Here is a 14062-nt window from a genome sequence, read left to right on the forward strand (position 1 = left end):
AAGGGATTTAAAAGGGGGAGTCTATGGGTGAGGCTCCCTTTCTGCATTTTATTTGCATACTTATGTGTCTTAAATGCAGCAATCACTTCCAATATTAGTAATATATAACCTTTCAAAAGTAAATATTTGGATTTTACTTTTTGCCAGCTTGGAATTTATTTCCAAATATATATTTTTTTACAGACTTTGAGACTGTGGCTGCCCTAGTATTGGAAAAGGTGATTTTTATTAATAGAGACTGCCAGGTTTCTAACAATTTGGGTTTATTAAAGTCCATTGGCAGAGTCATGTAAAGTGTCTTGCGCTTTTTTTTGCATTGTTTTTCAATTCATGGTCATTCCAATCCATTCAAAAATCCAGTCTCATTTGTTTTTTTTTCTGTGGCTTTGCACCACATTAACATCACCAACAATTTGCATTGAGATAATTCCCCAGCAGTATTCAATCCATTAGAAAATATATTTTAAGCAGCTTTTCTTAAGATTTTTTTTATCTTTCCTATTTTTTGAAAATCCACTTTTTCTTATTTCAAGCAGCATATTGTACCAGTTCACAAGCTTTTATTTCAACACTGATTTTTTTTTTTTAGTCATGCACAATTCACATATTGATTTTAATCAGGGTTTGAAATTTCCACTAGACTACTAGTCCCGGACGAGTAAGAAATTGCAGCGGACAAGGGCTCAAAATTTCCACTCGCCCACTAGCAATTGGCGAGTAGAAATTTAACTGTGGCGAGTAGTGAAAGATAGTGTCTGAATGTTAGCGGGCCATGATACCCAAATGTTGAAACACTTGAAAGTGATGCAGCATAGCTGTAAAAAGCTGACTAGAAAATATCACCTGAGCATGAGCATCTCTATGTAAAAAAGAAAGATATTTTACCTCAAAATGTATGTCCTAATTATTCACACCCTTTAAGCAGCAAATCAGTATGTCTGTCCCGGGACAGGAAAGAGAGTGAGCTTCAAGCACACTCATTTTATTTCGCTATTAAGTTTAAGGAAGTTTACTATGAAATATCATGAGAGTTTAGTGAAATCTCATGAGATCACAGTAGAAGAGTTAATGACCTCAGCACTGTTGATGCTGAGTGGCTGCTGCTCATTTCTTCATTATTTTTGTTTTACCTGCAGCTGAACAGTAACTTAAAGATACATTTTTACACAGCACTTACTCTGCTGAGCTGAGGAAATTGTGAAGCTTTTTACAGTTATACTGCATCAGTATCATGTCCCTTTAAATCAACATCCATTTACAACCAAAGGCTGGGCGTATAAGCACAACAGTGAAATGCTACCGTAAAGATGGACCATTGGCGTGAAGGTAGAGCGCAGCTGCATTGGCGTGGAGGTGCCAAGAAGAGGCGTAGTCAACATGGAGAGGCAGAGGGACAGGCATCATGAACAGAAGTGTGGCTTATGTGAGATAAATAGGGCTCTGACCTGGCAAATTTGAGGTCTTGTTCAATACAAAATGAGGGTATATGGTGCATGTGTAAACAAAGAAGACTGATTGGCTACCAGTACCAATTAAGTAGCATCTTCCAATTTTGGTGGGAGAGTTTTGGAGCTGCATACATAAAATTTGAGCCACAAAGGTAGCTTTTCAAATATGTTTGCTTTTAGATATCCTAGTCAGGTTGCTTAGTAGAGGAATGTGCTTAAAACATTAAAGGGACACTGAACCCAAATTTTTTCTTTCATCATTCATATAGAGCATGAAATTTTAAGCAACTTTCTAATTTACTCATATTATCACATTTTCTTCATGGTATTTTTATTTGAAATGCAAGAATGTAAGTTTAGATGCCGGCCTATTTTTGGTGAACAACCTGGGTTGTCCTTGCTGATTGGTGGAAAAATTCATCCACCAATAAAAAAAGTGCTCTCCAGAGTTCTGAACAAAAAACAGAATTTATGCTTACCTGATAAATTACTTTCTCCAACGGTGTGTCCGGTCCACGGCGTCATCCATTACTTGTGGGATATTCTCCTCCCCTACAGGGAAAGGCAAGGAGAGCACACAGCAAGAGCTGTCCATATAGCTCCCCCTCTGGCTCCGCCCCCCAGTCATTCGACCGACGGTTAGGAGAAAAAGGAGAAACTATAGGGTGCCGTGGTGACTGTAGTGTATAAAGAAAAAGAAACATTTTTCAAACCTGATTAAAAAACCAGGGCGGGCCGTGGACCGGACACACCGTTGGAGAAAGTAATTTATCAGGTAAGCATAAATTCTGTTTTCTCCAACATTGGTGTGTCCGGTCCACGGCGTCATCCATTACTTGTGGGAACCAATACCAAAGCTTTAGGACACGGATGAAGGGAGGGAGCAAATCAGGTTACCTAAACAGAAGGCACCACGGCTTGCAAAACCTTTCTCCCAAAAACAGCCTCCGAAGAAGCAAAAATATCAAATTTGTAAAATTTGGCAAAAGTGTGCAGAGAAGACCAAGTCGCTGCCTTACATATCTGATTAACAGAAGCCTCTTTCTTGAAGGCCCATGTGGAAGCCACACCCCTAGTGGAGTGAGCTGTGATTCGTTCAGGAGGCTGCCGTCCGGCAGTCTCATAAGCCAATCGGATAATGCTTTTCAGCCAGAAAGAAAGAGAGGTAGCAATAGCTTTTTGTCCTCTCCTCTTACCAGAGTAAACGACAAACAAGGATGAGGTTTGTCTAAAATTCTTTGTTGCTTCTAAATAGAACTTTAAAGCACGGACTACATCTAAATTGTGTAACAAACGTTCCTTCTTTGAAACTGGATTCGGGCACAGAGAAGGAACAACTATTTCCTGGTTAATATTCTTGTTGGAAACAACTTTTGGAAGAAAACCAGGCTTGGTACGCAAAATAACCTTATCTGAATGGAACACCAGATAGGGTGGATCACACTGCAAAGCAGACAATCCATAAACTCTTCTAGCAGAAGAAATAGCAACCAAAAACAGAACTTTCCAAGATAGCAACTTGATATCTATGGAATGAAAGGGTTCAAATGGAACCCCCTGAAAGAACTGAAAGAACTAAATTTAGACTCCAAGGAGGAGTCAAGGGTCTGTAAACAGGTTTGATTCTGACCAAAGCCTGTACAAAAGCTTGTACCTCTGGCACAGCTGCCAGTCGTTTGTATAACAAGACAGATAAAGCAGAAATCTGTCCTTTTAGAGAACTCGCTGACAATCCCTTATCCAAACCTTCTTGGAGAAAGGAGAGGATCTTAGGAATTTTAATCTTACTCCAGGAGAATCCCTTGGATTCACACCAACAGATATATCTTTTCCATATTTTATGGTAAATCTTTCTAGACACAGGTTTTCTGGATCTATCACTGAATCTGAAAACCCACGCTTGGATAAAATCAAACGTTCAATTTCCAAGCAGTCAGCTGCAGAGAAATTAGATTTGGATGTTCGAATGGACCTTGTACTAGAAGATCCTGTCTCAAAGGTAGCTTCCATGGTGAAGCCGATGACATATTCACCAGATCTGCATACCAAGTCCTGCGCGGCCACGCAGGAGCTATCAGAATCACCGAGGCCTTCTCCTGTCTGATCCTGGCTACAAGCCTAGGAAGGAGAGGGAACGGTGGAAATGCATAAGCTAGGTTGAACGACCAAGGCGCCACTAATGCATCCACTAGAGTGGCCTTGGGATCCCTGGATCTGGACCCGTAGCAAGGAACCTTGAAGTTCTGACGAGACGCCATCAGATCCATGTCTGGAATGCCCCATAATTGAGTCAACTGGGCAAACACCTCCGGGTGGAGTTCCCACTCCCCCGGATAGAAAATCTGATGACTCAGATAATCCGCCTCCCAGTTGTCTACTCCTGGGATGTGGATTGCAGATAGGTGGCAGGAGTGATCCTCCGCCCATTTGATGATCTTGGATACCTCTCTCATCGCCAAGGAACTCCTTGTTCCTCCCTGATGGTTGATGTAAGCTACAGTCGTCATGTTATCTGACTGGAATCTTATGTATCCGGCCTTTGCTAGATGAGGCCAAGCCCGGAGAGCATTGAATATCGCTCTCAGTTCCAGGATGTTGATCAGGAGAAGAGACTCTTCCCGAGACCATAAACCCTGAGTTTTCAGGGAATCCCAGACCGCGCCCCAGCCTGATAGACTGGCGTCGGTCGTGACAATGACCCACTTTGGTCTGCAGAAACTCATTCCCTGAGACAGGTGATCCTGTCTACTGGAGCATGCACAGTTGTAATGGTCTTAGATAAATTTGAGCAAAAGGAACTATGTCCATTGCTGCAACCATCAACCCTACTACTTCCATGCACTGAGCTATGGAAGGCTGCAGAATAGAGAGAAGAACTTGACAAGCGTTTAGAAGCTTTGACTTTCTGACTTCTGTCAGGAAGATCTTCATTTCAAAAGAATCTATTATTGTTCCCAAAAAGGGAACTCTTGTCGACGGAGACAGGGAACTCTTTTCTACGTTCACCTTCCACCCGTGAGATCTGAGAAAGGTTAGAACAATGTCTGTATGAGCCTTTGCCTTGGAAAGAGAGGACGCTTGAATTAGAATGTCGTCCAGATAAGGTGCCACTGCAATGCCCCTTGGTCTTAGAACCGCTAGAAGGGACCCGAGCACCTCTGTGAAAATTCTGGGAGCAGTGGCTAGTCCGAATGGGAGAGCCATGAACTGATAATGTTTGTCCAGAAAGGCGAACCTTAGGAACTGATGATGATCTTTGTGGATAGGAATATGTAGATACGCATCCTTTAAATCCACGGTAGTCATATATTGACCCTCCTGGATTGTAGGTAAAATTGTTCGAATGTTTCCATTTTGAACGATGGAACTCTGAGAAATTTGTTTAGAATTTTTAAATCCAGGATTGGTCTGAAAGTTCCCTCTTCTTTGGGAACTACAAACAGATTTGAGTAAAAACCCCTGACCTTGTTCCACAGTTGGAACTGGGTGTATCACTCCCATCTTTAACAGGTCTTCTACACAATGTAAGAATGCCTGTCTACTTATTTGGTTTGAAGATAAGTGAGAAATGTGGAACCTTCCCCTTGTGGGTAGTTCCTTGAATTCTAGAAGATAACCCTGAGAGACTATTTCTAGTGTCCAGGGATCCTGAACATCTCTTGCCCAAGCCTGAGCAAAGAGAGAGAGTCTGTCCCCTACTAGATCCGGTCCCGGATCGGGGGCTACCCCTTCATGCTGTCTTGGTAGCAGCAGCAGGCTTCTTGGCCTGTTTACCCTTATTCCAGCCTTGCATTGGTTTCCAAGCTGGTTTAGTCTGGGAAGCGTTACCCTCTTGTCTAGAGGCTGCCGAGTTAGAAGCCGGTCCGTTCCTGAAATTGCGAAAGGAACGAAAATTGGACTTATTCTTAGCCTTGAAAGTCCTATCCTGTGGGAGGGCATGGCCCTTTCCCCCAGTGATGTCTGAAATAATTTCTTTCAATTCTGGCCCAAAAAGGGTCTTACCTTTGAAAGGGATATTAAGCAATTTTGTCTTGGAAGATACATCCGCCACCCAAGACTTTAGCCAGAGCGCTCTGCGCGCCACAATTGCAAACCCTGAATTTTTCGCCTCTAATCTCGCTAATTGCAAAGCGGCGTCTAAAATAAAGGAATTGGCTAACTTAAGTGCGTCAATTCTGTCCATGACTTCCTCATACGGAGTCTCCCTACTGAGCGACTTTTCCAGTTCCTCGAACCAGAACCACGCCGCTGTAGTGACAGGAATAATGCACGAAATAGGTTGAAGGAGGTAACCTTGCTGTACAAAAATCTTTTTAAGCAAACCCTCCAATTTTTTATCCATAGGATCTTTGAAAACACAATTGTCCTCAATGGGAATGGTCATGCGTTTGGCTAGTGTAGAAACCGCCCCCTCGACCTTAGGGACTGTTTGCCATATGTCCTTCCTGGGGTCGACCATAGGGAACAATTTCTTAAATATAGGAGGAGGGACAAAAGGTATGCCTGGCTTCTCCCACTCCTTATTCACTATGTCCGCCACCCGTTTAGGTATCGGAAAGGCATCAGGGTGCACCGGGACCTCTAGGAACTTGTCCATCTTGCACAAGTTTTCTGGGATGACCAGATTGTCACAATCATCCAGAGTAGATAGCACCTCCTTAAGTAATGCGCGTAGATGCTCTGATTTAAATTTAAATGTCACAACATCAGGTTCTGCCTGCTGAGAAATTCTTCCTGTATCAGAAATTTCTCCATCTGAGAAACCCTCCCTCACTGCCATTTCAGATTGGTGTGAGGGTATGACAGAAAAATTATCATCAGCGCCCTCCTGCTCTACAGTGTTTAAAACAGAGCAATCGCGCTTTCTCTGAAATGCTGGCATTTTGGATAAAATATTAGCTATGGAGTTATCCATTACTGCTGTCAATTGTTGCATAGTAACAAGCATTGGCGCGCTAGAAGTACTAGGGGTCGCCTGCGCGGGCATAACTGGTATAGACACAGAAGGAGAAGATGTAGAACTATCTCTACTTCCTTCATCTGAGGAATCATCCTGGGCAACCTTACTATTTGTGACAATACTGTCCTTACTGTGTTTGGACGCTATGGCACAATTATCACATATATTTGAAGGGGGAACCACATTGGCTTCCATACATACAAAACATGATCTATCAGAAGGTACAGACATGTTAAACAGGCTTAAACTGGTTAATAAAGTACAAAAACCGTTTTAAAACAAAACCGTTACTGTCTCTTTAAATGTTAAACAGGGCACACTTTATTACTGAATATGTGAAAAACTATGAAGGAATTATCCAATCTTTACCAAATTCTCACCACAGTGTCTTAATGCATTCAAAGTATTGCACCCCAATTTTCAAGCTGTTAACCCTTAAAATGTGGAAACCGGAGCCGTTTGCAATTTTAACCCCACTACAGTCCCAGCCACAGCCTTTGTTGTGACTTCAACTATTCCAGGGGGGTATTTCAAGCCCTCTAGGAACGTTTACAGTGGACACCAGACCCTCTCACATGCATCTGCATGCACTGTACTTAAAAGAAACTGTGCAATAATGGCGCGAAAATGAGGCTCTGCCTAATACAGTAAAAGGCCCTTCCTGACTGGGAAGGTGTCTTAACTAGTGCCTGGCAATAAAAACATTCCCCAAATAATAAAAGTGTGAAATCCACTTCAAACTTTAAATAAAAACTTAAATAAACAATCGATTTAGCCCTTAAGAGTGTCCACCAGTTAATAGCCCATAATAAGCCCTTTATTCTTTCTAAGTCTAAGAAAATGGCTTACCGATCCCCATGAGGGAAAAATGACAGCCTTCCAGCATTACACAGTCTTGTTAGAAAATGGCTAGCCATACCTTGAGCAGAAAAGTCTGCAAACTGTTCCCCCCAACTGAAGTTCTCTCATCTCAACAGTCCTGTGTGGGAACAGCAATCGATTTTAGTTACTGCTGCTAAAATCATACTCCTCTTTTAAACAGAACTCTTCATCTCTTTCTGTTTCAGAGTAAATAGTACATACCAGCACTATTTTAAAATAACAAACTCTTGATAGAAGAAATAAAAAACTACAACTAACACCACAAACTCCTCACCATCCCCGTGGAGATGCTACTTGTTCAGAGCGGCAAGGAGAATGACTGGGGGGCGGAGCCAGAGGGGGAGCTATATGGACAGCTCTTGCTGTGTGCTCTCCTTGCCTTTCCCTGTAGGGGAGGAGAATATCCCACAAGTAATGGATGACGCCGTGGACCGCCGTGGAGAAAAAAAGCTTAGATGCATTCTTTTTCAAATAAAGATAGCAAGAGAACGAAGAAAAATTGATAATAGGAGTAAATTAGAAAGTTGCTTAAAATTGCATGCTCTATCTGAATCATGAAAGAAAAAAATTGGGTTCAGTGTCCCTTTAATTTATGGGAATATTGTGGGGAAATACACAATGTTCTGTAACCAAAGAACAGTTAAAGTTTAGCAAAGAACTCCCTTAAAGGGATAATGTACTCAGGCAATCAGCAGGTAATTTGTATTCAAAATAACTGTAGGAACATTTTATCTTTTGCCCCTTCTGCCACTACCTCTTGATTATATAGCTTAAGGTTACAGACAGATAAAGGCTTTTTTGCCACTACCTCTTGATTACATAGCTTAAAGGGCCACTAAACCCAAAATCTTTCTTTCATGATTCAGATAGAGAATAGAAATTTAAACAACATTACAATTTACTTCCATTATTTATTTTGCTTCATTTTTTCAATTTTTTTAGTTGAAGAAAAAGCAATGCACATGGTGAGCCAATCACACTAGGCTTCTATGTGCTGCAACCAATCAGCAGCTAGTGAGCATATCTAGATATGCTTTTCATCAAAGAATATCAAGAGAATAAAACAAATTAGATAATATAAGTAAATTAGAAAGATGTTTAAAATTGCATTCTCTTTCTAAATCATAAAAGAAAAAATGTGGGTGGCATGTCCCTTTAAGGTTACAGACAGATAAAGACTTTTTTTTGAAACCTTAGGATCTACATATGAATTGCTGCTACAGTTGCTTTTGATTGGCCAGGAGAGTGCGTTTATAAAGACTAAGCAGGGCTCATAAAGACTCTCCTATATAAATAAGCTACCAAAAATTGAACAACATGAGTAGTTATTACAGGAACACATTGAATCATATATATATATATATATAGTGACTGCAGTTATATTCCTCTTGTCATTGGCTTTCAGCTAGCTCCCAGTAGTGCATTACTGCTCCTTAAACCAAGGATACCCAAGATAATAAAGCAAATGAGATAATAGCAGTAACTTTGACAGTTGTATTAAGCTGTATGTCCTATCTGAAACATGAAAGAAACAATTTAGATTTTATGTCACTTTCACATTAGTCTCATTGATATTTTGAGGCATATTTAAGAAATGTCTCTGAAGACTCGCCAGAAAAAACACGGGCCGTCAAGCTCCTTTCGGAGCTTGATCGATAGGCCCCATGGGGTAGAATTTATTAAGCAGCAGATGCTGCTTTCTACCTGCGAAGTTTCGCTACAGAGAATAATGTTCGCCCACCATTTGATAAATCGGCCCCATGGATTTAACATTCACCAGAGAAGAAACAAAGTTTCAACCTCTCAAGTCGTTGGGAAAATGTGTAAATGGTAAGGGGCCTAATGCAAAGTAACAAAATGCAAAAATATGTAAAAAAAAAAAAAGTAAATAAATAAAATTTTAAAAACAGAAAAAGAAAAAAAAACAGTCACACAAAAAAGGATTTTTTAATGATTGGCTGAAATATTTGTCAGCAAAAACCTCTTGCAGAGTACTTCACACTGCTCTTCTAATGAATCTGAATAATGCCCCAATATGTGTTTCATAGCTCCAGTCTGAAATGCTGACCTTAAATGGACACTGAACCAAAATCTTTTCTTTCGTGATTCAGATAGAGCATGACATTTTAATAAACTTTCTAATTTACTCCTATTATCAAATTTTCTTCATTCTATTGGTATCTTTATTTGAAATGCAAGAATGTAAGTTTAGATGCCATCCCATTTTTGGTGAACAACCTGGGTTGTCCTTGCTGATTGGTGGATAAATGCATCCACCAATAAAAAAAGTGCTGTCCAGAGTTCAAATAAAGATAGCAAGAATGAGATTTGCTATTTGGAAATATGTGTACATTTTTCTTGAACCTCTTTGAAGTGAAAATCACTAAGAATCTTTTTTTTTTACTTTCTAGACTGAATTTCCACCAACAATAATGCAAGATAAATTAACTAAATGAACTTATTACATGAATAAATTCACTAATAATATGAAACACATCTATAGTAACATTTGTACTGTATGTGTCTTAGCTTTCCTACCTTTAATATGATATCATGTGTGTGATGGTAGAAACAGTTTGTAATCCTCATCACTTTCACTTCATATCTATACAAAGAGTTAATTCAGTTTTAAGAAAGTGAGTGATATAATGTGTGGTTGACCACTTGCAGACATGAGTGCTTATCTGTCTTCCTCTCCAAACAGGAAATCCTAGAGATAGATCTGAAAACAATGTTCTGTGGCCCCTTTCCCTGTTGGCTGTTAGTGTATTTTGCAAAAAAACAAAGATAGTAGATAAAGTTAAATGACTTTATACCTTTTGGCTGAAGTTAATGATGTGTGAGCTTCTTCTTTGCTAGCTCTAAAAAATATATCTTTTAGGATTACAATAAAAATGTTGACTTTTTAAATATTATACTTACTCTATAATGGTGAGGTGGCAGGTTGCCAGGTGCCCAGTATTCAGTTGGATGGTCTAGTAAAATTTACCAAAAAAGCCTGAACATTTAAATGTCCAGTCTTTGTGAATGCAGCTGTTTCCGTACGAGCCTTCAGTCTCGTCGGAAACAAAAGTTAAGAAGCAGTGGTCTAAGACCGCTGCTCCTTAACTCACTCGCCACCTCTGAGGTGGCGGACAGCAATCATCTAGATCAGATACGATCGGGATGATTGACACCAGTTTAAGAGATGATATCTTACAGCGCTCAAAATATCTCAATATGCTTTATGATAATGGGGTACCTAGCTACCCCTGAAATTGAATATGTAGTGATTGAATATCAAAAAGCGCCTAACTAGAGGCTATGAGAAGTGGGTTAATTCTTTAGGATGTATACTCCTATCAGGTGCATATGTTAATAAAAACCAATATTGTTTAAAATATGGGTAGTCTAACAATTTTGGTTAACAATTTAACAAGTTTATTATCTACATACAATCAAAACTGGTTAAAAACATGGATCCATGTACATATTACAAATATTGTACAAAATTAAACAATGAATGACAATAAATAACAATTGTTGGTGTTGGCAATTAATTAAAAAATATGGGTAACAGTAAATAGCAAATATATAATATTAAAACAAGAATTGGTTAAAAATACTTCATAATGACCTTAAAATAATGTGTTGATAATTAAATCCCTTAAAAGATGTGCATTGTCTTAAAAATCCTTGAAAAGTGGTGCAGGTGTATTGCACCAGTTAGATGATCAATTGATTTGTCTTTAATCCCTTAGATGATGTGTCCTCCTTAATAAAAAATGTCTTAAATGATGTGTCCTCCTCAGTGAAAAAATGTGGAAAAAATAAGTGAAAAAATCGGTGTATAAAAATTGTGTATGTGACTTAACCCCTTAATGACCACAATGTACCCTGTATGTCACTGGTCGTTAAGGGTTTTTTCAGGACATAATAGCACAAGTCTAGCAAGAACACGCTATTAATGCCCTCCCTCCAGCAGGCTTTGTGGAATAGAGCAGTCTCAATGCTAGTGGAAAGACCGCGCTATAAAACAATCAAGTCCCAAAAAAAGGCCAGCGACATACAGGGGACGTCGCTGGTCCTTAAGGGGTTAAAAATCAAAAATGTGTGGAAAAAATAAAAATAAAAATTAAAAAATTAAAAATTAAAAATTGAAATATTCTGTAATCCAAAATTGGTGATAGTGGAGAATCAATTAGAAAAAAGGTGTGTATAAATAAAATTATATAATGTTCAAATCCTTTATCCAATAGTTATTTAGTGTTTCAAAAGTGGATATGGTGTTGCTGGTGATGATTTCAAATCCTCCTTTCCTTTCTGACAAATGCTTTTTGCAGTGTTATTTTGGGTAGTCTATCTGTAGTAAGAGACTTTATCTTCATAAAACCTAAAAACAATAAAACAACATAGTGCAATATTGCTACAATAATGAAATAAATAATGAAATAATGCTCACCAAATTCTGTCAACGCGTTTCGGCCTCTCAATTAGGCCTTTTTCAAAACTGCACAATGAGGGGCCATTGTGCAGGGGGGCGGCATTGCACAAGCATTTCACTAGAAATGCTTGGGCAATGTTAAATGCAGACAGTGCATGCTGTCGGCATTTAGCAATGTCAGGCAGACATGTTCCGCTACAGAGGATCATGTCTGTCCAACATTTAATAAATTTACCCCTTTAAATGGAATGTTCTCTTTGGGCTCAATTTATCAAGCAAGGGTGGACAGGGGCATACATATGCGTCCCTTTCTGCCCCAGCTCTGGTGGAGATTGACACCCCCTGCTAGCGGCCGTTTGGCTGCGAATGTGCAGGGGGCAGCATTGCACAAGCATTTCACTAGAAATGCTTGTACAATGTTAAATGCCAACAGCATATGCTGTCGGCATTTAGCTATGCCGGGCGGACATGATTCACTACATGATTCGGCCCCATAGAGTAATTTTAAGACACTTTTAAATTCCCTTCTATTTTCAAACTTGTTCTCGTGTACATTGTTCTCTTTGTATCCCTTGTTGAAAAAGAATATGCACATATCTTACACTAGTAGGAGTTAAGTGCTGATTGGTGTCTGGACATATTTGTCTCTTGTGATTGGCCAACTACATGTGTTCAGCTAGCTGCCAATATTCTTTCAGCAAAGGATACCAAGATAAATAAGCAAATTACATAATATAAGTAATCAGGAAAGTTGATTAAAAATGTATGTTCTATCTGAATCACAAAAGAAAAATTGGGGGTCTCCTGTGCACTTAATTTTGAAAGTGCACCACTCCCTGCTAACTTCATTCTCCCCAGCAAAGATTCCCTTTCCAGCAATACTTACAACCACATGTTGCTGTCAATATTTGAATAGGATTCATATCTCTTCCTGGTTTTATCCTAAGTTCAATGCTGTCCCTGCAAAAGTGATTAAACGCATAGTTAAAGTCAGCTCAGGAGTAGCAATGCACTACTAAGAGTTATCTGAACACATCTAATGATTTTTTTTTCTCCATTGACTTCTATGGGGGAATAGGTTATCGCACGCACATAAGTGTAAGCTCTGCTTTTTTGAGTTCGTCGGGATAAGGCTGGAGGGATAACTTTTTACTTCCAACTCGTAATACCAGCTCAACCCAACGAGCGCAAAAGGTTTCGTTCTAGAACAGTTAACACTCTAGCAAATGTGGTCATTAGCACTCCACTTGTAATCTAGCCCTAAGTCTGCAACAAAAGGGGAGATAGGTACAGAGAGTAATCCAGAAGAGCATTCCAAGATTCAAGCAAAAAAGGAGAGTAACACAGAATTCAAGCTGAAATTAGTGCACTCAGAAGTACCACAGAAACGGGGGCGGACATCTGTGAATACAGACATCTGTGGCAAAGAATGACGCCAGAGCTAGGCATAAAAAAATTACACAACAGAATAAACAGCGTCAACAGAAGCAACAAAGACAGTGTGACAGGTCTTGGTATGAGCAGGGATGGGCTAAGCCAAGGAAGCATGAAAGGACACCAAAGACAAGCTAATAGTTGACAAGCCCTTCTGCCATTTTGCAGCACCATCGCCATCACAAAGTGCTATGCTTTTTCATGCTTTGATTGGCATTGGACAGAACAGAGCAACTTTCCTATTTGTGTCACTCACTAACAGCAGCAGTAAGCCTTCCACCTCCTTTGTTCTGTCTGTAACATTGGGGTTTGTGTTTTGCCTTTGGGTGCAGCCAAAGCTAGCACAGAAAGGTCTGACATGATTGGTCCTTTTGTCATGTGTGCACTATAAAGTTCCACAAAAATGCAACAGTTTCATTTAAACACAACAGCCCTGTAACACTACAATCTGCTCTGAGACCCAGAACACAAACTGTGGTACTGAAAATTAGGTTGGGTCACCAAATATACATACTCACTTAGGTATGATATAAATGTTTATTAACAGATTATAACATAATGACATAATAGATTAACAAATTCAAAGATAAGCCTAAAACTAAATGAATGGCCATGGACACTAAATAAACTTGGCTTGACACTTAAAAAACCCCAGCTACTACAAATAATAAATTCCCTAAGACGAAATATGTCAGAATTTGTGCATTTTTGTAATATAACCTAATTTAACACACATGCTAGCAACAACATATACTTTTAATTGATATCCTGAATATATATGAGTACTGTAAATAACAACTCATTAAAGCCTATCTCTACAGGTGGAGTATATGCTTTAGCCAGCAATAATGTCAAGGCCGCTCTCATAAATGAACCCAATCCATCTACAAGATTCTTGCGTATATCACCATTGAC

At 39.4% G+C, this 14062-nt stretch overlaps 1 protein-coding gene and 1 long non-coding RNA gene across 3 annotated transcripts in view; one reads left to right on the plus strand and one right to left on the minus strand.

Annotated features, from left to right (window-relative positions):
* HDAC7 (histone deacetylase 7) overlaps positions 1-14062 on the plus strand; it is a 603789-nt gene that overhangs the window by 105965 nt on the left and 483762 nt on the right. The gene's annotated exons all lie outside the window — the stretch shown is intronic.
* Positions 11562-14062, minus strand: part of LOC128654371 (uncharacterized) — a 28807-nt gene continuing 26306 nt past the window's right edge. Inside the window, exons 2-3 of the long non-coding RNA XR_008401442.1 lie at positions 12600-12673; positions 11562-11662 (exon numbers count right to left, since the gene is read on the minus strand). This is a non-coding gene — a long non-coding RNA (uncharacterized LOC128654371). The remainder of the gene's footprint in view (positions 11663-12599; positions 12674-14062) is intronic.

The sequence above is a fragment of the Bombina bombina genome, chromosome 3 (genome assembly GCF_027579735.1).
Source record: "Bombina bombina isolate aBomBom1 chromosome 3, aBomBom1.pri, whole genome shotgun sequence".
NCBI classification, from domain to species: Eukaryota; Metazoa; Chordata; class Amphibia; order Anura; family Bombinatoridae; genus Bombina; species Bombina bombina.